Source organism: Dunckerocampus dactyliophorus, chromosome 5, assembly GCF_027744805.1.
Source record: "Dunckerocampus dactyliophorus isolate RoL2022-P2 chromosome 5, RoL_Ddac_1.1, whole genome shotgun sequence".
NCBI lineage: Eukaryota > Metazoa > Chordata > Actinopteri > Syngnathiformes > Syngnathidae > Dunckerocampus > Dunckerocampus dactyliophorus.
The window spans coordinates 1,028,036-1,055,317 of record NC_072823.1 but is presented as its reverse complement, the minus strand read 5'-3'; positions in this window follow the sequence as shown (position 1 = coordinate 1,055,317).

Here is a 27,282-nt window from a genome sequence, read left to right as displayed (position 1 = left end):
GCCCTCCCCCCCGGGAAGACCAGCAAGGGGCCGAAGAGAGGTAATCCCAGCCAAGGACAGGGCGCCGGCAGGCCAGAAGACTGCCAACCCCCGAGACCAGCAAAAGATCACACCCCACAAAGGCAGACGAGTACCGGGCGCCACAAACCGGCAGGCCCAGAGACGCCCCCACAACTGGAAAGAAGCCCGCCCGCGCCGGAAGCGCCAATCCCCGCCCCCCGCCTCCTCCACCCCCAGGGAGCGGAGCCCGGCCCGCCCCGGGCCAACCCCCGCCCGACCCACGACACAGCGCCGCCCCGCCCAGGGATGCAGGAGGCACAGCCTCCACCCACCCAGCGAAGGCACGAGATGTATCACCCAGCACTCGACCCCACGGAGCAAACCCCTGTATGCCCCCCCCCCCCCCCAATAAATAAATAAAATAAATAAATAAATAAATAAAAGTACACACACGCACGCACATACACACTCCTACGCACCCACACGCACGCATATAGCACGCACATACACACTCCGACGCCCTCAAGCGCGCACACCCACGTACGCACACGCACGCACACACACACGCGCGCGTGCACACACACAGTGGTCGACTGCCCGACACCCGGAAGCCTCACCCTATCCCCGTTGGTAACCCAAGGAGCAGCGGAGCCGGGGACCCCGGGGTCCCAGAAATACAATCCAGAACCCAGGTGCGGAGAGCGCGGACCGCCGGGGAGCAGGAAGACACCAGGCCACACCCTCCCGGTAGGACGCCGCCAGCAAGGCAGACAGGGGAGCCAGCGAGGAGGAAAGCGGGAAACCGAGCAGGCGGGCGGGAAAACGGGCGAGCAGCCAGGCGAACCACCACACAGCGCCAACCGACACCCGCGGGCCAGCAAACCCCGAAGAGGGAGCGGGAGCACCGCACCCCAAGCCGCAGGGAGGCCAAGCACCAGAGCCGAAAGGCGAGACCAGCAGCAGACCAGCCGATGGACCCCACAAACCACCAGAAACCAGACCAGCCACATGCCACCAGAGCCGACAGCGCACCACCAGTGCACCGGAGCCCCACCCCCGACAAGCCCGCAGACAGACCGGGGGAGGTGAGGACACAGACAGCGGCCCAGCAGAGCACAAAACGCAACGGCGACAAACGCCCAAGTGCCCGGCAGAGCACAACCCCCCCCCAGCGGGCCCGGCACAAGGGCACCCGCCCCCCCAACCCCACCCCGCCACCCAGGCCCACAGTACCCGCAAGCATGACCAAGCCCCAACCCACCAGCCGGCCCGGCGCCCCAGCAGCCGCCACAGCGCAGCAACCACCAGCCCCCGCGGCGGCACACGGGCCACCCGCAGCACCAGCACCGCCCCCCGGAGACCGCCGAACCCGCCCCAAGAGCGCAGAGGCGCCCGCAGCACGTGTCAGTCCAGGGGAAGCACCGCAAGCCGCCCCCCCCGGCGCAAGCCCCGGCATCAACAGGCCCCAGAGGGCCACCCCAGGGGAGGGCAGGCGAACCACGGATAGGCATCCCACAGGCCAGGCCGCCCCGGGCGAGCCACCGCGACGGCCAGGCCCCCGGCCACCAGGCACCCCAATCCAGCCCGTCCCACCCGTGTATGTAATAAGGTGTGATTGTGTCTATAATGCAATTTAAAAACATAATAAATAAATAAAAGTACACACACGCACGCACATACACAACATTCTATGTCCTGTGTAGTGTACTCTATGAAGGATTTTAAACTGAATCAGATGTAGGTTGGGATTATTGATTAACCGGGAAGCATTAAGACATATTTGCTTCCAGAATTCAGGGTCACAGCTTGAAGATAAATCTGAGCTCCATTTGGAGATTGGTACTCCGATTGTGTTGTCATTTTTTGAAAGTAGAATATATAATTTAGATAATGTTTTAGGGGCAGATATTTTTAAAAATTGGTCAATAGTGGTATTGCTTTCCCATGATATGGTCCTGAAACTTGCTTTAATTATGGATTTAATTTGTATGTATTCAAGAAATTTGTTATGATTTATTCCATACTGTGTAACAAGGTCATTAAATGAGATAAAGTTGTTTCCTATAATTATATTTTTCATACAACTTATTCCTTTTTCGTGCCATGTTGGGAAATTTAATGGTTTCTTTTTAAGCAAGATGTCAGGATTATTCCAGACGGGAGTGTATTGGCAAGGAGTGAGCGAGAATTTTGTTATTTTTAAAAATTCCCACCAAGCTGTCAGAGTGGTGCTTATATTTATACTTTTAAAACAATTATTTTTCCGGAGGATTTGGCTAATGAAGGGCAGGTTACAAATTGGGATTTCGTGGCTAAGTGATTGTTCTATGTCTAGCCATAAATAATCCAATGGGTTAGGTTTGATCCATTTTAAGATATACTGTAACCTGTTTGCAAGGAAGTAGTTGGAGAAGTTTGGGAGTTCCAAGCCCCCATATTCTTTAGATTTTTGTAATGTTTTGAGACTTATTCGTGCTGGCTTATTTTTCCAAAGAAATGTATTTATATATGAATCTAATGACTTGAACCAAATTATAGATGGTTTGGTGGGGATCATGGAAAATAGATAATTAACCTTTGGTAAAATCATCCTTTTCACGGTGGATACTCTGCCTGTAAGTGAGATGGGCAAGGTTCTCCAACGTGCAAGATCATCCTCTATTGACTTCAATAGTGGAGTATAATTCAAGCGGATCAGGTCTGACAGGTTGGAGGAAATGTTAATACCCAAATACTTAATGTTCCCTGAACACAGTGGTATAGAGGGGGTGCTCTGGAAACCAAAGTTAATGGGCAGTACTGTGGATTTAGACCAGTTAATGGAGTAATCTGAGAAGGTGCTATAATTGTTAATGAGTGAGATAGATTCGCAAAGTGAAGAATGTGAATTATCTAGGAAGAGTAATACATCATCAGCATAAAGGCTTATCTTATGATGAACATTTGTGGTGTGGATCCCTTTAATATTTATATGTTGTTGAATTGCAGCTGCAAGAGGTTCGATAAAGATAGCAAATAGTGAGGGAGAGAGTGGACACCCTTGCCTAGTACCTCTTTGTAAAGTAAATTCTGGAGAGATGTGATTGTTGGTCCGAACAGACGCCTTCGGGGTGTTGTATAGTATTTTAATCCATGTTCTAAATGAATCTCCAAAGCCAAATTTTTGTAGTGTTGCAAAGAGAAATTTCCAGTTTACTCTGTCAAATGCTTTTTCAGCATCCAATGAGACAATTGTGGTTTCTAAATTATGGATGATAGAGTAATCAATCAGATTGATTAGACGGCGTACGTTGCTAGTTGAGTTTCTCCCCTTAATAAATCCTGATTGATCAGGGTGTATTATATGAGGGGTGACTTTGTCCAGCCTTATAGCTAACGCTTTGCATATTATTTTAAGATCTGCATTAATCAGTGAAATTGGACGATAACTAGAAGGTAGTGTTGGGTCCTTATTCGGTTTCAGCAGGTGACTGATTGTAGCAGAGTTCATGTTTGGAGGCAAGCGTGAACTGTCTTTGATTTCCAAAACCATTCTAAGAAATATTGGAGATAGTGATGACCAGAATGTTTTATAAAACTCGGCAGGGAAACCGTCAGGTCCTGGTGCTTTGTTATTCGCCAACCGGTGTAGAGCGTTATGGAGTTCTATTAATCAAATGGGTACATCTAAGTTGGTCACCTGTTCGTCATTTAATTTTGGTAATTCTATGGTGTTGAGAAATGTTTCGATATCTGGGAGAGATGGTTTGATTTGAGGTGTATATAGATTTTTATAAAAGCTCGTAAAGACGGAATTAATTTCCTCCGGGAGGTGAGTGATGTGACCTCCTGAGTTTCTAATGGAGGAGATAGAGCTTTTTTCTTTATTGACTTTTAGTTGGTTAGCTAAGTATTTTCCGTGTTTATTGCCATGCTCAAACTTTTCCAAACGTAGTCTCTGCAGTTGGAACTGAATTTTCTTGTCAGTAATTTCTTTTAAGTCTAATTTCAGTTTCCTTAGGTTACTTAGGATATGCTCATCTTGTGAGTCAGCATGAGCTGCTTCGAGGATTTGGATTTTTTTCTCCAACTCTGATTCTAGTAATCTCTCTTTCTTTTTCTTATATGATGAATATGAAATGTTTTTCCGCACACTACTGCTTTTGCTGCCTCCCACAGAATACTAGCCGAGACACCGGGTTGGTCATTGAAGTCTAAAAACATTGTCCACTCTCTTTCAAAGTATTTTAGGAAGTCTGAGTCTTTTAGTAATGATGTATTTAATCTCCAGCATCTAGTAGGAGTGCTCATTGTTTGGTTAGTGAGAAAAAGAGAGACTGGGGCGTGGTCACTAATGGTGATAGGGTGTATGTGAATGTTTGAAATGTCTGATATGACTGAGTTGCTTGTCAAAAAGTAGTCAATACGAGAGTAGGTGTGGTGCACTGGTGAGAAATAAGTATATTCCCTGTGAGTAGGGTGATAAGAGCGCCAAGCATCACAAAGACCAAAATCATTCATGTATTTCTTCAGTATCGATGTTGATTGAGACTCACGATGTCTCCCAGCTGGGCTAGACCTGTCCACTTCTGGGTTAAATACTAAGTTGAGGTCCCCTCCCAAGATCATACTTGTATCCAAATGTGCAGAGAGAGAAGAAAAGAAGGCACGAAAGCCTTCTTTTCATGTTATTTCATGTCTTGAGGGCACTAGTAATGTGAAAGAGTGTATTTAGAAGGTGGGAAAAAGGTGTTCTATGCTCTAACTACCTAAATATTCCATTTAGAAATACTGAATCCTACGTTCTAATCCTAAATCTAATTCACTGATCACAGTGGGGTCTGGAACCAATTAACCACCTTAAACGGGGGTTTACTGTGATGTTTTACTAGTGTTTGTTGTAGCATCACCTCAGATTGCAGAGACATGGAGACTGGCTTGGATAAACAGTCTTTCATGGTAATAAATCCACATAATATTTGGCGGACACAGCAGTGGCATAACGAGGAAGATGAGCGAGTCCGCTGTCAACAGCATCAGTGGAACCGCGGTAGACCTTCAAAAAAATTGGTGGGATATCAAAGCACACATTTCCATTTTTTGTGAGCATGTTTGTACATTTTTCCTCATTGATGGCACATTTTAGATGAACATCAGCTTAGCAAAATCAGTTTCATTGAAAGGCAGACGCAATGACTGAAAATGTGATGAAGTTATGTGGAAAATGACTTGCTTTAATTCCAGACAGGTGGTTTAAAAGTATTGAACTTAATGATGACATTAACACCATCGAAATATGAGCTACAAGTATATTATCATTACTTTATGAGCACTAATAAAAAAGGAAAAGGAAAGAGTAAGTTTACACACACGGCCCTGACACTATCCACACAAATGAAGGCCGTGCATGATAAATAAATGCTGCTATTGGTGACATATGCAAAGAAAGCTCTCTTGTTTTCTTTTATATTGTCAAAGGAAAAGGGAGAAACTGAGCGCCGAGGACATATTAGCTCTGTGTCTTGCAGACTTCAACCCTAACATGATTTCATTGACACCCTGATGTTTGTTATGATTTCTATCAACGGAACACATATATAACACATACACAATATGATCATGATTCTAAAACAAAATGATGAAGTATTCTTTTTGTCTGGATACTAATGATAATGGTGTTTATGATAAATGATATCCATCAGTGTCATGTCAAATGATAGCACTTTCCACAAATGTTGAAAGTCAATAACGGCGTGATGTCTTCATCCAATGATGGGTACATCTTTACTGGCTTCCGTTGAGTGTTTATTTCGAACAAATGATTTCACTTTGGCCTTTTTGCCACGCCTCCAAAAGGTGGCGTAGCGGTGCGCACATTCTCACGCCGGGTTGTGTTTTTATACGTATCATACTTTGCGTGGAAAACGGCCCCTGGCCCCTGGATGGTTAACTATGATAGCACAACCCTCCCATTCCCCCACTCGGCCAGACCGCCTGCTTGCCTACCCGCTGTTTCCAATGTAAGGGCTCTCCATTCGTCTCTGTGGATCATATATCCCGCTCTGTTGATCAAGCAAGCCTCCTTATAAGGTCTGAACAGCGACACCAAGCCTTGAGAGAAGCTCCCCATGCAGCCTAAAGTGGAACTACTGCACCTGGACCACCTTTCTGATCGTTATTTGGCATAAACAGTATCAGCAATCTCGTACAAGTGTGTATTTGTGCAGACTTGGTGTGCTGCAAGTCAACTTCAAGCATTAGAGTCATGTCCAAACGTTTGCCTCCTATTTGGTCTCACTAGACAATAAGGCACACAAAAATACAGTAGTTACTGAGGAACTAATGAAGAACTCATGAGGAACTAATGAGTCGTGGTTAGGTTTGTTCTTCATGAACTACTGTCATTTTGTGGACGTTATTGGAAAGTCTTACCAAATATTTCAGCTTTCTTCTTAAATAATCCTCATTCATTTTCTTTTCAAAATATGAATTTATTCCCATAATACTTTGACTTTATTCTCATAACCTTTTAACTTTTTTCAAAACTGAATTTTTCAAAAATGACAACTTTATTCATGGTTTTGTTTGTTTGCATTTAGGTTCATGTGGGAATTTTGATGTTCACTTTTGAAAATTGTGACTAAGATGTTTTTCCTTCGGGGTTATCCAAACGGAAACATTTTCAGGTCAAAAGGGCAAAGTATTTCATGGTCTCAGACTTTCATCCACATGGAAATGGTGTGCTGGGCGCCCTGGGATTTTTTGAAAACGGCTTCCAAAGTGGGAAAATCTGAAAACACTGGCTTGCTGTTTACGTGTAGACAGCCAAACAGCTGTTCTACACAAATGACGACACCACCGACCCACCACCATCCCATCGCCATCACGTGGCCAGAAGTGAGCTTTGAGGACATTTGGAGGACGTAACTCACCCCAGTCCACATTCTCCTGATATTTTGTTGTCTTATTGTCCAAAATGACTCGTAGAAGTAGTTTGTTTCCACGAGCCTTGGAAAATGGTTTTTCTTCTTCTATATTTTGGTGTGTCACGTGGTTCCGCCTGCGTGTGTGTTTACAGCGCCACACGTTGGTGTGCCTTGTGTATTACATCCTTTTCACCCAGGGGGCTCCATGGCTCAGGTGGTCGAGTGGTCGTCTCCCAACCTGAAGGTTGCGTCCTCCCGTGATCGTGTCAAAGTGTGCTCGGGCAAGATGCTGAACCCCCAGTTGCTCCTGATGATGCTACATCAGTAGGTAAATGTGCTAGCTGTGCTTTGAGTGCCTTGGAGGTGGAAAAGCGCTATACAAGTGAAAGACCATTTACCAGGGATGCGTTCCCGTCTGGGTGCAACTATTTACTAATCCCACATTTCTTTCAAACCGCTGACAAAAACTTCCAATTTTCCTGGAATGTCACTTTTGTCCTTTTTAGAGAAAAAGCATAGACAAGCACTTTTAAAAATGACACCTTGGTTAATTTTTTATTATTTTTCATTCACCATTATGTAACGACTTCCTTCTAAAGAAAATTACTATTTTTTTCTCATAATGTAGCAATTTTGCTCTCATAGTATATAATTCTTCTTATTTTTCTTCTGTCAAATTGTTAAATTCTGGCTTGTGTGGGAATTTAGATTTTCACTTGTTAAAAAAAATCATTGTTTTCTTGTACCTTGACTTTATTCCTTATCAGGATGGCCCTAATTCGCCCGTGTATACAACTCGGCTTATATTAGCATTTTACAACACAGTGACATGACTTCAGTAGTCAATGTAGGGTTGCCTTGTTCTTCTGGAAGTATTTCACAGACGTTCTTTTTGCATTTTTGTCTTTAGAGGGTAGAAATGGCTGACTTGATTAGTGCACCACAAACGGACAGTAACGGCACAGTAACATAGGCAACACAAGGCAGAGGAGGAACAAGAAGTTGTGGCTGTGGGGCGCCATTACGGAAGGAGGAAGGCAGGAGGAGCAAAATATGACGACAGGAGCAATATGTTTTAACGAGGATACAAAAACACTACGGTACAGCAGAACGCTGCCAGGATGAAGAGGCACGGTCGGAGGAGTGAAATACGTGTGAGTCCCTCAATAATTTCTTGTGTCCAACCTTGCCGGTCGATCATTGAAGTTCAAATGATATTTGAACTTTGTGTTGAAAATGTTCATGCCTGTCTGAGAAAAGTGTATAAAGTGTATGGTGAGGGCTTTTACAGCCTGAAAACTAGCTATTTTGGGAACAAATTCCGCACAATAAACGAGGGAACACTGTATGGGTTTCTTCTGCCAATAATGATATCGGGTGGTGAACATCGTGCTCCACAAGCAGAGCAACAAGCTAGCTAGCTAGCTACCAGGACACCTTTTCTGGACGTTTTCCCCTTTCTGGGGGGGAAACACAGATTCCCTGACATGCATCCCTATTTCAGTCCTATAGATGGAAGTCACAAGTGCCGGACCAATCAAAGAAGACATTTCAGACATCTGTGGACTCCAAATGTTCTCACAAACTACAAAGCGACCGGCTGTGGTTATTGCTAATGCCTTTTGATTGACAGCCATCACAACGTAAGCAACATGTGTGTATTATTTGCATCCCGAAGTGTTGGTCTTCATTGTGGAGACGTGGCTGGGCCATGGAGGTAAAAGGTCCCAGACATGCAGTTCTCCAGATAATGAGCAAGTGGAGCCAGACAGGGGACAATTGGTCCTGTGTGTGAACGTGGAAATGTCATCGAGCAGAAATACTTGGACAGCTAAATTTTGTGTGTTCCATTCAAAGGAAACTACGTGCTTTGGCTTTCTGTCTTTATAAGCCAGCGTTGGCATCACGAAGGTGTGGTAAATCTTTGTTTTTTTAGCTTTGTGTCTTAGCTTGTAAAGTCAGCCAGCGAGCCGGTTGGCCGGCCAGGCAGTGACTGAGTCAGGCCCTGGGGCGGTCTGGGTAATTACCGGCGAGTCATGAAGGCCAAATGGAATGTTTACTCTAGCCTGGGGGTCAGCAGGCCCTACGAGAGCACTCTTTTTAAAAAAAAGCCCCAAAAAGATTGTCAACGTGCCACTTTGCTGTTGCTGTGGCATTTTTACAGCTAATTAGTTTGTCCACATGGATCTGCCTAAAAGTCTTCTCCCCTTCGGTGCCGATGCTGTCATTAAAGGGAGGTTCTTGCTTTCCAGTCAAATGACACTCAAGCTGTTGTGGTTAGTCTTTTTAGCACAGTATGTCCCCCCAGGCAGGACATCGTAGGTAAATAGGTAGACAAGCTACAGAAGCCTCACAAATCAAGCTGCCGAATATGGTATGATCTCCCACCAGAGCACTCAGCTGCTGATGCTGTGGACTTGTGTCTAGGTGCTTGAGTCTAGGGTTGCCAACCGTCCCTCGAAGAATGCACTTGTCTTGTATTTACAAATAAAAGTATGTGTCTGGTATTGAGTTGACAAGGGATGCACTTTGTCCCTTATTACCATGAGAATCACAACATGTGGAGTCAGTAAAAGTCAGTCACATGTGGAGTCTCTTGACAGCAGCTTGTCACAGGCTAAGCCGATCCATGCCAACGCACAGTATCTGATCACTCGCCCATCAGTCTCATTGCCGTTTGCCTTTTCTGGCAACATCACACTTTGGCCGGCTGTCACTCTTGACCCACACTGACAGCAGCTATCTAGCTAGCTAGCTAATGAGAGCTATCTGCCTAGCTTCAGGTCTGGTCATGCATGTCTTTATACCACAGTGACAAAGCAAGCAAGGCAAAAGGGAGTGGCCATGAGTTCCAGAGTCGGATAATCGGCATGGAAGACGGATGGACTGATGGATGGTTAGCGTTAACAAATTCTAAATCCTACCTTTCTTACATCCAGCATTCCTGTACTTCTGTACTTTGTAACGGATGCCAGCCTGTGAGGCTGTGCCAGTGTACGTTGGTAAACCTCGCTCACCTCACTCTGCCTTTAGAGCTGCGCTGAACACGCGGTCGACAGTCCAGGCTTTTGGCTGTGTGGTCAGCGCTGTCGCCTCCCATTGTGAAGGTCCTGTGTTTGAGCCCCGGAAAGGGCAGTGTGAAGCAGGGCAGGTTACACTTCTACCAGCCTCTAGGGGTCATACTTGCATGCTATATGGGCTTCGCTATAATCGGGGTGGACTTACCATTAGGCAAACACAAGCAATTGCTGAGGGATTTCATGGGGCCCCCAAGCATCCCCCCAAGCAAAAACTGAGCGCTCCCCCTCCCTTCACATGCAATGGACTATTCCACGTCACTGCTAATGTGCACATCCATGAGTTCAAAACCAACTTGCTGGCAAAAAAAGAAGCAGAGAAGAGGAGGAGGAAAACAGGTTTGATCAAAACGACCTCAGCTGTCTACCTTTTTCACAGTCACAGCAGACGTAGACGTGCGACGGCAGCACGCTTGGGGCGTCAGCCGCGGAGAATGCAGTAGCTGTAGAGATCAATGTATATTTGTACTATTTTTCCTCTTTGCTATGTCTCTATTGTCATACGTATGTAAATATATATTACAGATAAGGCATATTATTTACATGAGCGGATATGACGTATATGCCTGGGGTGCATCTGTGCATGTGCTGCATGAGGTCACGTTTGGTGAATAAAGACCATCGAGTCTTTTAATAAGAATATATTACACATATTATGTGTGCTTATTGACCATTTATGTTCATATATATACAGTATATCTCAGCACGTCACATCGCAGAAGCTCTGTGGTAAAAAGTGTTGTGTGGAGGAAGTGACGTGGGTCTTGTACACATTTCACATTTCCTGTACAGATCTTACATGGTCGGTACGCACGACGTACAGCTCGGGCGTAGTTCTTGCAACCTTCATACGAAGCCTGCATGGAACGCAAGGTCACTACGGACGTTGGTCTTCCATCTTCCATGTGTCAGCTGTACCAATGAAGCAACAGTCGTACATTTGATGCACGTTCCTCTTCCAGGTTGTACGTCGGGTGCGCGGTGATCTTACGCCTTCTTGGTCACCACATCTACCTTCTCCCCCAGCAAAAAAAAACACATGACTATTTTGCAGGGACAAACTACTTGTCCATAAGTCGTTGAGCATTTGTCTCATGATGATAAAACGTTGAGGTGTTACATGTATGCTAGCATGGGCTGCACGGTGGATGAGTGGTTAGCATGTTGGCCACACAATCAGGAGATGGGGAAGACCTGGGTCGGAATCTCTGTTGGGCATCTCGGTGGGTGCAGGTTAGCTTCATTGGCTACTCTAAATGGTCCATAGGTATGAATGTGAGTGGTTGTCTATATGTGCCCTGCCATTGGCTGGACACCAGCCCAGGATCTACCCCGCCTCTCGCCCCAAGTCAGCTGGGATAGGCTCCAGCATAGCCGCAACCCTAATGAGGAAAAGCGGTATAGAAAATGGATGGATGGATGACGGCATATTACGATTGAACGTTATTACAAGAATGTTTGTGTACAAGAAAAGCCTTCCTAATAGCTTTGTGTTGACATGTCAGTGAACCACATGGATGTCAGAAGAATGCTGACAAGCGTCATGGCAGGCAGGTGTGCTGTGGGGCCACGTGTGCTTCCAGTAAGAGAGCCGTGGCTTCCATCTGCACTCCAGGGATGTGCTCCAGCATGCCAGCTGTCGGCTGCCCGCTGCAATGATGTCAGGAGGACGTGATTGGACGCCATCAAAGATAGACTTCATGCTGGCTATGAGCAGAGGATGACTTCATTGCTTTATGAGACAAGCAGGTGTGTTGCCTCATAAATGAGTGTCGTCCATCCACTCAGCTTCACTTCTTCTCTGACTTGCAGGCTCTGATACTTCCTGCTAACAAAATGGAGTGAAATGTTCACCGAAGCTACAGTTTGTTTGCCTGTCCACAACGTGCACACATGAGTGCACGTGGCCAGGTGTGTTTAATGCTTGCACGACTTTCTGCTGGAATGTGGCAACAAAAACTTGACAAAACATTTTTTTTGTTGAGCTAGCGAAAGACGGGGGGGATGAAAACAAGGTGGAATGAATGCCACACCGGGTCCGGCATGTGCTGATGACAGCCAGAGACCAGACCTAATCCACACAACAACTGACACACGTCCGCCAGCTAGGCTGCGTGTTTATATGCACCCTGTGACCGGTTCAAAGTGGACACCGCCTCGCAACCAAAGCCACCCTCAACAAATCTCACACGTGGTCGTCTGCTTGCGGCATTTGGTGGTTACGTATGTGCACACTCCCATTCATGAACTAAAATTGAAGTTTGGTGCTTAAACACGAGACTCGCTTGAGAACTGTACTTCCAGCACCGTGGAAGAATCCACCATGGTGGGGGTGTCCAAAGGCTTTTCTACCAGTGGGGGCCACATAGTGAAAAATGAAAGGATGCAACTTTGCCACGTTCATATTTAGTATGTAGATATGCTGTATATAACTTATATATATTTCAAAAAAGATTTGTCAAATGGGTGCAAACTAAATGATTCATATCAACTTCACTTTTTTAAAGCATTTTTTTGCTTTTTTGAAAATTTTCCACTCATAAAATTACAGCAGTTTTTTCCATTTCTGCTGTTAAATGTTCCAACTATTTCAATGTATTTTCTTCTCTTAATTCTGACTTTATTCTTGTAATATTATCACTTTTTTCACCAACGTCATTTACCGAAAATGACAACTTTGTTGTTTGTTTGTCATATTACAATGTTAAAAAAGAACTTTTTTTTTGCTGTAATATTTGAACTTCTTTAAAATGTATTTGACTTATTTTTCTTCACAATTCTGCGACTCCATTCAAATAAAATTCCGTCTTTTTTCCCATTAGATGACAAATTTGTTCTGTGATGTTTGCATTTTATTCTCATAAGATTACTGGTGGTTTCTTCCATTTCTGCTGTTGTTTCTTTTCATTTTCCAAATTTGTCAACTTGAAATTGTCTTCTTGTAATTATGACTTTATTCCCATAATAGTTGCATTTTATTCTCATAGTATACCTTTTTTCCAACCTGATTTTCCAATATTTTTCCTAATATTTTTTCTTTAATATTTCAACGTCTTCTACTAAAAGAATGTAATTTGTCCTCACAGTACTACAATGTGATTCTTGTAATAACATTTTTTGATAGATAAAAAAAATCTTACTTTATTCTTGTTAAAATTACAGTTTTGCTGTTTTTTTTTTTTTTGCTGTTCTATTTAGTAATGAGCTCCTGCGATTTCCAATGTGTTGACAAGCTTGTCGTGAGTTCCCTTACAGTTCGTGATTGGCTCCTGCCAAAGGAGGCGCTACCGTTTCCTCACTGAGTAGTGACCAGCACAGTATTTAAACGATTAGTAGTATTTCTGAAGTATAGGAGATGTCAACAAATTAGAACATAGTCATCAATTAGCCGCACCGCTGTATAAGCAGCAGGGTTGAAAGTTTAAGAAAAAAAGTAGCAGCTTATACACCGGAAATTAAATGTATATAAGATAATACGGCCTATTATTACAAAAAATATGCCTATTTAAGCAAATGTTATGTATTTTTTGCCTTTTGTCTTTTGTCTACTACATTGGGTCATAGGAATGTAAAGGTGACTATAAGGGTGCTATTTCATGTCTAGAGGGCTCTAATCATGTTAAAAAGTGCATTTAGAAGGTGGTAAACAGGTTTCCTATGTCTTATATTCTCTTACTATGTCTACTACATTGGGTCATAGGAGTGTACAGGTGACTATAGGGGTGCTATTTCATGTCTAGAGGGCTCTAATCTAATCAAGTGCATTTAGAAGGTGGTAAAGAGGCTGCTAACCACCACAATTTTCCATTTCTAAATAAGGAATCCTACTTGGAGGAATTCGCTTGTCATGATGGGGTGTGGAACCAATGAACTGTCAGAAAGGAGGGATTACTGTATCATCCCTGGATCAGATAGGGTGAATGAATGAATAGTGCTCACTGAGTGCTCTGTTGCGAGAGTTTGTATTGGATCCAGCTTCCCCTTGACCTCCACACAAACATGATTGTGCACGCATGAGCACGATAAAGAGCTGAGGGTTTCAGTTCCGCCTCCGCCTTCATGTAAAGCTTCCATCACGCAGCAGTTCTTTCAAAAAAAGCCCAGATACTTTGGGAAATCTGGTCCTGTGAGTTGGTCGTTGTGACCCAAATAGAAGACCACACCCACAACGGATGGAAAACTGAGCTCCTGCAGCGTGGATGTAGGAAAGTATATTCCTCAAAGTGAAACCATATGAGGCCAAAAGGAGCTGCAGCCTCACATGTGATGGCCAACATATACAGTAAATACTGTATATATACAGTACATATGTATACGCTATATATACTGTAAAGTGTATGTATATACAGTATATATATGTATGTATACTGTATATACAGTAGACAGTATATTTGAAGGGTTGAGACTAGACGTTTCCTCCATACTTGCCGCAGAAGTTGAACTTTGCTGTCAAGGAGTGTGAAGGTGCAAAGCCAGCGTGTTACTCGCACTTGCACGCACAACATGCGGCTTTAGCTCCTTGTGGTCGCCACGTTACTGCGGCTGTCAAATACATTTGGTCTATTTTAGTTGAATTGTGGTCACGCCAGGTGTGAAGCACGTTGTCGTTTTCACAAATAGTGAAAATAAATGTGATTTTTTTTTCATTCACCAGGGGATCATTTACAACCTCGCGTCTAGTATTTGTTTCATGGGGTCGGCAACCCTCTTCAGCCTCCTTTAACACCGAAGTGGAGGAAACGTGCATTCTCCAAAAGACTTTGAAATATCCAACTCATTGCAGGTCTGTGAATGCATGGAGACTGTGCTCTGACTGCTGATTGGTTGAGCGAAATAAAGATGTTACTGAGTACAATTCAGGCTGGTACATTTGAAAAAGTAATGTGTTTCATATCGTAGCATGTAGAACACAAGGCGATCAAGTTGTTCATGAATTAAATGATGAATTTAAATCAAGTAATAATATAATACTGACTTGAAGTAGCTTATTGATTGATTGATTTGAAAGTGTAGCTGGGTGATTTACAATATAGCCAAGCTAACATACAACAAGAGACAACAGAGGAGAGAACCATGCAAAACACGTAAAGATGCTATTTTTAACAATGAAAAAGAAAAAAATCCAACAATAAAAGCATTTAAATAAAAGATTCATTTTTAAAAACTACTTTAAGAATGAAAACTTTATTGACAATTCACACGCGACTCCGTTGACATGAAACATGAATTCAAATGACTAATGTATCGATTAAGTATTGAAATTTCAATTTTAGAGCATGAAGAGCTGGTATGGGAAGTATCGATATCTCAATATCGATGCGCACGTTGCCATCAAGCATGAATTTGTCCCAAAAAGCGAAGCGGACGTAATGAGTGCACGTATTCCTTTGCCTTTGCTGCCATTGACGCTGGCATAGCCTGACCCTAATGCGTGTGCTTGGAAAATGCAACCTTGACAGGCATTTCAAAACAAGCACTCAGCTTTTGTGGAAAGTTGGGTGAAGGAGAACCATTTGAGAACGACTACGGAAGGTTGGGTGGAGCAAACATCAGCGGCGTTTACACTTGCACGCATTTTGCCTTCACTGTGTTCTGCTTATGCATAAATTACGCACGTGGCATGCAATTCCTAACCACAAATTGGCACGAGATGACCACGCTCCTGCACGACTTGTAGACAAGTACCGTTTACATCTATAGAAGAAATACCTGGTCTCACAACACCCAACAAATTCTGAAGAAGTCCCAAAGGAGACTGTACTTCCTGAGAAAACTGAGGAAATTTGGCATGTCCACCACAATCCTGAGTTGCTTCTACAGATGCACTATGGAAAGTGTCCTTACCGCCTCCATCACTGTTTGGTACGGTAACTGTACAACACGTGATAGGAAGGCACTCCAGCGGGTGATCAAGACCTCACAGAACATTGTTGGGGCAGCCCTCCCCTCACTGCAAGACATTTATAAAACCAGAGTCCTACGAAGAACACACAACCTCATCAAGGACAGCACACATCCACAACACTCATTATTCACACTCCTACCGTCAGGCAGACGCTACAGGAGTTTGAAGTCCAGGACCACAAGGCTGGCAAACAGCTTTTACCCACAGGCCATCAGGCTTCTCAACGAAGCACTCGCACACGCCGCACGCAACACACGCACACACTCATAGCACTTTATTTATTTATTATTTATTTATTCATTCATTATTCATTCATTCATGTCTCTTCTGTTGTATTTGTATTAATGTTTCTTTGTTCTTATTCATTTTCTTGTTTTCTTTCTTTTCTTGGGAGAATGAACAGAACAAGAATTTCATTGCATAGCAGAACTACCTGTTTTACTATGCATATGACAATAAAACTCTTGAACACTAATTGAAACCACCCCCAATTGCTCAGCGTCATTCATTTGTGGTTGAAAGTATTTGTATTGTATGTACTTTATTTATCCCACAGCAGGGAAATTCACTTGTTACAGCAGCAAGCAAGATACACAAGTAAAGAATACATAGTGACTACAACATGGTTCAGCTGGTGCAGGTGTTGTAGAGCCTGACAGCGGTCGGTATGAAGGACCTGCGGAACCTCTCCTTCTTACACCGTGGGTGTAACAGTCTGCTGCTGAAGGAGCTGCTAAGGGAACCCACAGTGTCATGTAGTGGGTGAGAGGTGTTGTCCATGATGGATGTCAGCTTAGCCAACATCCTTCTCTCCCCCACTTCCTCCACGGAGTCCAGAGGACCGTCCAGTACCACTCTAACCGAGGTCAATCCATTTTTCCCATCACAAATCAGGTCAGTCCAATTCAGAAAGCCAAAAATGTGAAGACAAAACACGTTTTTATACTTCTACAATGATAGTTAGCCATGCATAAAACAGTTGAAAGTAAATATAAATAAACAATGAATGAAAGGGATAAATTAACCTTTAAGCTCACCGTAAATCACGGTGTATAAACCGCCCCGTGTATTAACCGCACCCCCATTTTCAGGCTCACGGCAGGGAAAAAAAAAAAAGTTTACTTAATAAATGCTTGCCAACTCTTTCATCTCAAATCAACATGCGTAAAGGTACTAAGCAATTTCAAAAAGAAGAAGAAAGGAGAAATCTGCCGTCCATCAATTCATCTGCAATGGAACTCATGTAAGAAAAGTTTGCCATCAACTTGCCGATGATGCCCGCTCTCCAACGCCGGATGACTGACTCGTCCACACCGTGCTGCCGTCCTGTTCCCAAACTCTTCTGCATACCGGCAGACGCTAAACGCTGAACGCTGCGGTGAAAGATCGTTGTGGCATTTTGAGAGGGTACAGGCCCGGTCACACCGCCCGAACTTTGCTGTAGCGTCCCTTGAACGGTAGGAAGAGGGGGCCGAATTTCCACAATGCCCGTCACAAAATGGGAAAAAAAACAGAAATAGAAAACACGGGCGTTGTCCAGGCGGTGCACTGCTGAAGCCGGCGTTGCTTTAGCCTTGATTTAACGGTAGCAGATGTTGGTTTAGTGGTGACGCGAGCGGTGATAGAGTGGTGATAGAGTGGTGATAGAGCGGTGATAGTGCGGTGATAGAGCGGTGATAGAGGGGTGATAGAGTGGTGATAGAGTGGTGATACAGTGGTGATAGAGTGGTGATAGAGCGCTGATAGAGCGGTGATAGAGCGGTGATAGAGTGGTGATAGAGTGGTGATAGAGTGGTGATAGAGCGGTGATAGAGTGGTGATAGAGTGGTGATACAGTGGTGATAGAGTGGTGATAGAGCGCTGATAGAGCGGTGATAGAGCGGTGATAGAGTGGTGATAGAGTGGTGATAGAGTGGTGATAGAGCAGCGTTCTGCGCATGGGATCAGTTATCCATGTATTGTACATAACACAACGCTGCATTGCTTCAGTGTGAATTTGAATAAACTCCAACGTTGTATTGTATTTTACATCATCTGCAATGTTTTAATGGAAGCTTAGGTTAGCTTCAGTGTATATAGAGATCCTTTCACTGTGTGAAAATACAGACAGCCGTCAGATAAGTTAGAAAGAAATTGCATACACTAGCATTTTCAGCAACTGTACAGCAGAGGCGCTAAAGTCAAAGTAACTGTCTGACCCACAGACGGCTCTTCTAAATGGGCTTCTGGTCAATTTCTCCCCTTACAGAGTCTGGTCACAGACCTGTCATCGTGTATAAACCGCACCCCGATTTTTTGCTTCTTACCGATGGAAAAAAAGTGCGGTTTATACACCGTGATTTACAGTACTTACTTATTCCAACCCCAACCCTTACCTTCATAGAAGACGTGCTTGTTGCCAAAGACACTGTGTGGCAGCAGGATCAACACGGACACCACCTTCCTGTTTTGTCATGAGTTACCTTTTGAATTCAGTGGTGTTTCTCTTCTCAAGTCTCTGCTTTTCTTTGGCTATCGGCTGCAAAACGACCCAAAATGGAGCCAAAGAAAGTTGGGAGTTGCAGCAGTTTGATAAAGAAGGAGAGAAAAAAAAGTGAAATGAAAAAGTAACTCGTGGCAAAACAGGAAGGGGGTGTTGATCTCGCTGCCACACGGTGTCTTTGGCAACAACCACGTCTTTAGCGAGGCACCTGAATCCCCTGCCAATGAGGTTATTATGTCATATAAATTCCTTTTTTAGCGCTACCAACAAGAGGATGAACGTTCCAAGCATCAAACTGAAAGCATTTCCTGTCAGCTTTGTCCTCTAAACGCATCTTTCCCAATGCATGCTAGCCTGGTGGTGATGGTTTGCATCCACGACAGCCGTCACCTTGCTGGCCTTGTGAGCATCATCCAGCGCTTAGTGGCTTCAACACATTCGGTGTGGTTGAATAGGGTATGTGAGGGCGGAGGGGTGGGTGTTGGTTGCTGGCGGCTGTTGGCTGGATCACTCCACACTGCGCTGATTGTGCAGGAGACAGTGAAGCAGTGTTGGCTTCAGCTGATGGACAAGCACTCGACTGTCAGCTCCTTAAGACTTATCTAAGCGTGCTCCCCACTAGCCCCCACCTGCATTGTGGCATTGAAACCTCCAGCTTGTCATTCCAACATGTCATATGGTCTTTACGCTGACACGAAACAGCGAGAGATGCCACGATATCAAGCGATACCAACTGATGAAGGCATGATGCTTCTTTTACTGTGATACCGCCATGTCACCACCAGGGATGCGCCATGATTATCATACAAATATGAAGGAAGTATGACATACCGATAAATCCAATAACAATAGCTCAGATAACCAATCACTTCAAAAAATGTTTCAATGAGGTGTGATTACCTCTACTGTGCCAGTGAGCAAATGAAGCGCTCCTTTTTTCTCTAGTCCATTCGTAACTTCCCCTGGCTCACTTGTAAATGGAAATTCACTTTCAGAGGAAGACATCTCACATGCTAGTTGTACCAAATGCTCTGCAATGAGGGGAAAACCCACGGAGCACACAAAACCTCATCAGCCACCTGAAACGTTTGAAAAGTGCAAAATGTCTGCCAGAGACCTCCATGGTGTCACACCGGCCGCTCTGAGCGTGTGCCCGAGTACAGTGCACCTTGCTGAGCCACAGCAGGGGGGTCCTCCCCCTCTATCCTCTGGTTCTCCTGGTAGTAGTGATGTGGTAGTACCGGTAGTATGTCATCATATTTCATTCAGACACATCAACAAATCCTCATTTGTTGCAGTCCTTCTTACCCCCAGGTGAGCGCGGACTACACTTACATCTACATAAAAAAGCAGACATAAAGAAGTTATCGGTTATCAGTATCGGTATGGAGAAGCAAAAATTGGTAAAAAAAAAAATATCATGCTTCTTTAATTAGAAGCCTAACTCCTAAGTGCTAACCCAAAATAAGACAAATACTGCAATATTCCTTAGAGGTGACAGAAAACGTGGCTAATTCTTCCTGAGGTGTGATATTAGATTATTCGTACTCGGCCCAGCCCCTTTTCTACTGTATATCTATAGTTTGAGTGTTTGGAAAGCTGCATGGTCATTGATTGCATGGTAACTGATAGGAAGGCAGTGTTTCGTGTGATTGTTGCAAAAAATGAAATGTATTTGCCAAAAATGCCTTCAAAATGATGCAAGTCCCAAATGACCTTTGATGATTCAAGTCACCATCCATATGAATAAGGAAAAGGTAATAACGCAATATCTTTGGCTTGACACTTTATTTTCATGCAAATGGTTCTATGGTTCTATGACTAAACAGCCAGATGACACTCCCACATGAGGAAGGTGGTGATTGACAGGCCACAGTATGCCACAGCATGCCAGCCTTGTCAGCCCACTGTGTAAAAATCACACTTGTGGTCACCAAAAGTAGGACGCCACAATCATTCAATCAGTGAAAATAAAGTGTGTGTCAAATGAGCAGCAGTGAATGATAGCGAGTGGGCAGAAAAACACTCCCGCACACGTCTGGTGCCAGCATGAGATGTTGGACGTCTACGTGCACTCTTCACTGACACTGAAACATTCAAAGGAAAATAGGAATGAAATCCCATTCGCTGGCATTAAGGCTACGTTCACACCTTTTATTTGTTACAATCCCATCTTCGCTCATGTGACTTGATGTGAGGAACGTGCTGCGACTCGTGTTCCGAGGAGTGTGTGGGTGCAGAGTGGTGGGATATGGATGTGAGTAAGCAGATCCGAGACCTCTTCTTTTCACCGCTGACTGGTTTGGAACGTTTGCCGCCTTTCGATGACGTATAGGTCAGACGTACCGGCCTTCAGCCTGCAGCAGCATATTGGATTTATGACTACATACAGAAGAGGCCTGCCTTGCATTTGAAAACAGAGGAATTGTACCGTTCACAGCGACATGAAACAATGACATACAGGTCACAAATGAACCAAAACACGTGCATGCAGCCTTACATGTGGACATGCAGGATCACACTCAGGTTGGAATGCCGAATATTTTCAGGAAAAATATGCCTCTAAGGTCATGCAAACATGAGATTACAGTCATGACTGTGCATTTGTACATGTTAACATTGGTTAACAGTGGTTAACTTCTTTGTCCACTTGTATGACACATAAGAATGTTAGGGTGCACTCACACTAGGCCAGTGGTACTGTGCCTGCCCCCTTGAAGGAAAAGTGCACTTTTTTGGGACTGTTGTCCGCTATCCACAATCCTGATGTGAGATATAAACATACATGTCTTTCTCTTTTCTGTGCCTTCTTAAGATATAAAAACAGGTAAAAAGGGGCAGCTAAGAATGCAGGTAATGGGACACACCTATTCCACCTAGAAAGCCCTCTGAAAACACCTCCAAAAAGCGCCAACAAGTCTCAGTTTCCATCATGTGAGCTGCATATGAAGCACATTGTTATTATTATTCTTATTAACATTGTTACGCCCAAGAACTACTACATACTGGCGTAGTGACACCTCACCACACCACAGTGGCTAGCTACTAGCCGGCTAGCCAAAGGTAACGCTACACATTGGAGCTGTGTTTTTGTTTTTGACGCGAGGTGTTGCGTTCCTTTCTATGTCGCTATGTGAAATCAATGCACCCAGGAAGGAAGTTCCCAAAATACTCAAAAGTATGACATGTTATCAATGTACCTGCTACTGCAGGTGTGTCCCATTACCTGCATGAATTACTTGCCTCCTTTTACCTGTTTTATATCTTTAGAAGGCACAGGAAAGAGAAAGACGTGTGTTCATGTTTCACATCAGGACTGTGGATGATGGGCAACATTCCAAAAAAAGGGCACTTTTCCTTGAAAGTCCAGTGCCTGCTGGAAGGGCACAGCATGCTTACATGCACGTCCGAGTCATTAAAATGACTCTAAATGGCCTCAGCCATCTTCTATGCTGTGGGCTGCTGGAGAGGGGGCAGCATGGACAGGGACAGGAGCAGGATCAATAGGCTGATCAGGAGAGCGAGCTCTGTCCTGGACGGTCCTCTGGACTCCGTGGAGGAAGTGGGGGAGAGAAGGATGTTGGCTAAGCTGACATCCATCATGGACAACACCTCTCACCCGCTACATGACACTGTGGGTTCCCTTAGCAGCTCCTTCAGCAGCAGACTGTTACACCCACGGTGTAAGAAGGAGAGGTTCCGCAGGTCCTTCATACCGACCGCTGTCAGGCTCTACAACACCTGCACCACCTGAACCATGTTGTAGTCACTTTCCCTGCTGTGGGATAAATAAAGTACAAATACAAATAAAGTTGCTTCTTCATTGAACGCATGCCATCACTCCACCTTGCACAAAATAAACAATCCTGGAAATAACCCATAAATTCAGGGAACTTGAATACAGCAGCATAGAAGAGGGGAGGGTCAAGTCATGGTACCCGAGTCCAGCATGGTACAAATGGCCTCATACACACTTAAAATACTTCAAACATTGCCTGCACGCCTGTTGAAGGTTTTGATGGTCTGACCCTGGAACAGATTCCACCATGGGTGCAATGCCTTCTGGGTAATGTCGTGTATTGTCGTAGGGTGAAACAAGGCTCTTTTTGAACCATCCAGCATCCACACCACCTCCAGTATTCAACATATCTTCCATTCATCGTCTGCATTGGCACCGTGAGGGCCTCATAGTGTAATATGTACACTTCCTGTATGTGTTCAATGCCCGTTTCCATGTTGTCAATCATGAAGACACCAGGCAGGCACAACCTTAACAGACTCCTGTTTGCATCATCCTCAGCATTCAAACTAGTTTGGCCTGAGGCCTGCTTAGCGCACACGTATCTCATCCTTAGTCCGGGTTTAGCCCGTCCGTGCTTGTTCTATGACATAAAACAAAAGCAGACAGCGAGGGAGGGGCCCAGTTGATAAGATCTGGCAGTCGCAGCATTTCCACAGGACACACGGTTGGGAGAGGGAGTTCGAAATGTTTCCAACAAGTGGGTCGTTCAGTTTATCTTGCCATGGCAGGGTTTGGAACCGTAATCACTGAACTAGATCACGTCGTCAATGGTGGGTGTGTTTTTGAACACTAAACTAAACAAGAGACTTGAATCACTCCTTTCCCCATCAATGACAGTGTGTTAAAAATGCTAAGGCAGACCACCTCAAAAACACAAAAGAATTTGACAGGTTTTTACAAAATAAGGCACCCAGAATGTACAGAAATAAGGTATTTGCCTTTATTGACAATTGAAAGTATGAATGGCCCTCGTTACAACCCCCATTTTGCAATAAAGCAAAACACAGCAAAACCTGAGGGCAAAGAGTAAAAAAAACACTCAACTGTTTGATAAAATATCATTTTTCTTCAGAACTTTGTTGTAGAAAGCTTCCTTCTGTGTTTCTCTCAGTCGCATACACAAACGCTGATTGCTCCGCACACAGACCCCCACCAGCACCCACCCTGCTTAGTACTGTTCGAGTCGCTGTGATGTAGTCCCTGTGATTGCCGTAACGACAAGTATATCTGCTCAGTAGGAGTCACTGTGACGTAGTCCTTGTGATTGCCGTAACGACCACCATCTCACAAGAAAGGGCAGACAAACACTCTTGCTTGAGAAACCTTTGGAATAATTTCAATAGTTTAAGTAGTAATTAGTAAGGCAGTAATTTGAAAATGGCAAACTGCCAGTGCTCATCTGGAGGCGGATATGGTCTGCTTTAGATGTTTTACTTTTGTATGAGGCTGCCAATCACCTCCATGCCCCCAGTCCCCTTCACTCACACCAGTGGAGGCTGGCATGTGAGGCTGGCGATCGTACAAACTGATGCTGAGGTGTCAATCCGGGGCCTCCAGTTTTCTGTGGACTTTCCAAGAGCAGATTACTTGAAAAAGGAATTGAGGGAATGACATTTGTGACTGCCTTTCCAAAAACTTTCCCCTCAAAAGAGCGTTACATTTCTCCATCACAGGTGTGGAAAGAAGTGCGCTGGCACGAACCCCAGTTGATGGTCCTGGAGAACATGCCCTGCATGGAAAGACATTCCATGAGTGCAAGTCACCAAAGCTGATGCCACAGAAAAAAGGATTGAAAATGTGGTTTGAAGCATTTAGTGGGTCTTGTAAGAGTGGCCCGGGAGTGCGGTTGACCTCATTTTGGGAGAGACGGTCCTTTCATTCCAGGAGTGTGACTTGTGACATTACAGCCGAGTACTGAAGCTGTGCAGCCCCGGTGGGTTGACCCGTTGAAATGCTTCCCATGCCACATAAAAAGGAGGATCATCCAGAAAAGGGATTATCTGTATTGAAGGGAAGGAATTTATAGAAAAGGGCTCAGAGGCAACATCTCGGAGGCGCTGCAAGGCTTCAGGCTGCGTTCTTCATTTGTTGTTTTGCCAGAAGAATGGATGTAACTTCAGTAGAAAAAGCATCCTGAAGACAGATTGATGTTAGAAAATCAGAAAAGAACAAGTAAAGATTTGCTTATCAGAGCAACATAAGTAATATTAATTGTTAGTGTTCAACAGAAGAAGATTTTTCAGGTCTAGATTTTCCTTGGCAATATTGCTAACCATGACTCCCGCTAGCCAAAGGTTGGGCTGCACTGTTTTTGTTTATTTATTTATTTACAGGGACATTAATAGACATTTCTGTCAATATGCCAGGATTCTCATCTGTAGTCCCTCGTCCTCAGCCCATTTACTAAACGTATAGGCAGTATAAGCTAATACTGGGAACACAATGAGCCCACATGAAAAGATGATACCAACACACAAACACAAACATGACAGCAGCACCAGTCAGTCTGCACTTAGTGTTGGCAGTTCTTCAACTGGATCTTGAACGTATCATATGACATGTGTTTGGATTTCTAATAGCTCCACTCAGTGGCATCTCACACGGAGAAAACTGTTTGTCCAAAGAGACTTTTTCTAAATGGAATAATCCAATCTGCCCTCTCAGCGCCTCTCGGTCTGCTATGAACAAACTGTTTGGTTGTTGACAAGCTGTTGAGGAGAAGATTCTATCCATTCAACATAGATTTAATCATTTGACTCAGCTGAGTAGTTTATCAATGGTGAGAAATGTATGCTTTCTTTTCCTTAATATTTCTTGTGTGTTTGTGAAGTGACTGCAGGGGTTAGACAGATGCAGTACCACCCTGTGACCACATGACTAGACGGTGTGTGATATGTGAGAAGATCGTAGTGTGCCAGTACATGTTTGCGGCCTGTGTGGACATTTGATCATGAATGTGACTGAAGTTACTGAGATGAACTTTCATTTAATTCTTACTTGTGATTGAAAGCAGTTTTGTGGCCAGATATTTGATGTCATCTGCAGTCTTTCCCTTGAAACAAAAACATCTGGCCTAGCCCCGGAGGTAGTGTTGGACTTAGTGAAGAAGATTGCTACTGTCTTAGACGTGTTTCACTGCAGGCAGGATTGCTTCAACCAAGCTGGGATATGAACCATGGCGGTGGTGAGCTTCTCAACCACCTGATATCACTACCATGAGGGTAGATGAAAGTGTCATCAGCATACATTTGGACAGAGACATCAACGCAAATGAAACGCAAATGTAAAGTCCTAAATTTGAGCCCTGAGGAAGACTAGCGGACAGCCGGTGAGCTACTGATTTCATGGACTGGACTCTTGACACGTCGGGAGCTCTCACTGAGATAAGACTCAGTCCACTTAAGCCCGTCTGGTGGAAAATTTAAATCATAAAGCATCCTAAAATGATGCGGTAGATGTTGGACCATATGGCGAGGCGGTTACGCTTCCTGTCCCGAACTCGGTGTGTTCCATCAGCATGTCTCTGTAGAGTACCAAAAAAAAAAACCCAGTGATGTTCTGTGACACTCCTAGTCTCCAGCAGGCTCGGTGGCACAGTGTCCTCAGGAAGAAAAGGCTCTTCATGTTTGTCTTTCCCCCAGCTCCCCTGCTTCCCCAACCAGGAAGCCAACAAGCTTCTCACAGCTTCCTGACTGTGCTTGCACATTTCCTAATGAAATTACCCACGACTTGCTGCCCTACAAATTGGTGCGACTTAAACAGACGCACAAATGCAGTACCGCCTTTGTCCACTTTTAATGGCACTGCCGTGACAGCCAGCCGAACCGCCCAGACGTCTGAACCCGAAGAAGACATCAAGATGATGTGGCTTTTGTCCAGTGAAACAGCGAAACTTCCAAGGATCAAGGCTTTAGATCGGAACTTGAGGGTGTTTTTGTTTTGTGTGGATTTTATTTTAGTACGATAGGCGACATTGTAGCGCTCCGGCCTCTGGCTCTACCAAGCACCATCACAAAGCATTTCATGCAGGAGGGGTGGTCACTCAGTGTAGATGTTTACTTTTAATACGGCTAAAATACGGCTGAGCACAGAGGAGGAAACACGATCAAAGGAGCCATCAGCACCAGGTGCCCACCGGGACCCCCCCGCAGCCATGGCCCACATAATCCTGATGCAGGGGCTCCCCCCGGGGAACACTGGAAGATCACACTAATAAAACACATAGAGACATCAATCACTCATCAATCAGAATAAGAATGGCATTAACATTTAAAACAGACGCAATAAAATTGGATAAATATAAAAAATAAACATGGCACCAATGTGAATTTCTCTTGGAGATGAATAAAGTATCGTTAGAATATAAATAGAATATTAGAAGAAGAATAACAGAAATAACAGTCAAAATAAATAGCTGTCATCAAGTAGATACAAAATAAATGTTAAGTAAAAGCCAGATGAATGAGGTGGATCTTAAAAAGCTGAAAAGTCTTTGCAGCCCTGAGGTCCTCCGGCAGATTGTTCCACAAATGGGGGCCATAATACTGAAAAAATGCCTCCCGTGTGTGTGAGTCCTGATTTTTGGGATGATGAGGAGAATCTCGGGGTCCACGAGAGAAAAGCAAATCTGAAAGATAAGAAGGCCCAAGACCATTAAGACTTCTATAAAGCATCACAAGAACCTTCAAATCCATCCTGAAACACATGGGAAGTCAATGCAGTGATTTTAAAAGCAGTGAAATGTGGGCCCGCCTCCCTGTCTTTGTCAGGACACTTGCAGCTGAGTTTTGGACTAATTGTAAAGATGTAGTAGTAGTACTTTATTAATCCCACAGCAGGGAAATTTATCTGTTGAATTCATGAAGTATTCCTTTCAGCAAGAGCAGACAGCAGAGCATCGATACGAAAGCATGCATGAACAATATTAACATCCAGCACATCTACGTAACATACAGTATACAGGGTGTACAACATAGTCCATACATAGAGCACATCTACGTAACATACAGTATGTACAAACTCACAAATAAGCTCCTCACACTTGGCCTGTCACCCTCCCTCTGTAACTGGGTGTTTAACTTTCTCACAGGCAGACCCCAGTCAGTCAGAGT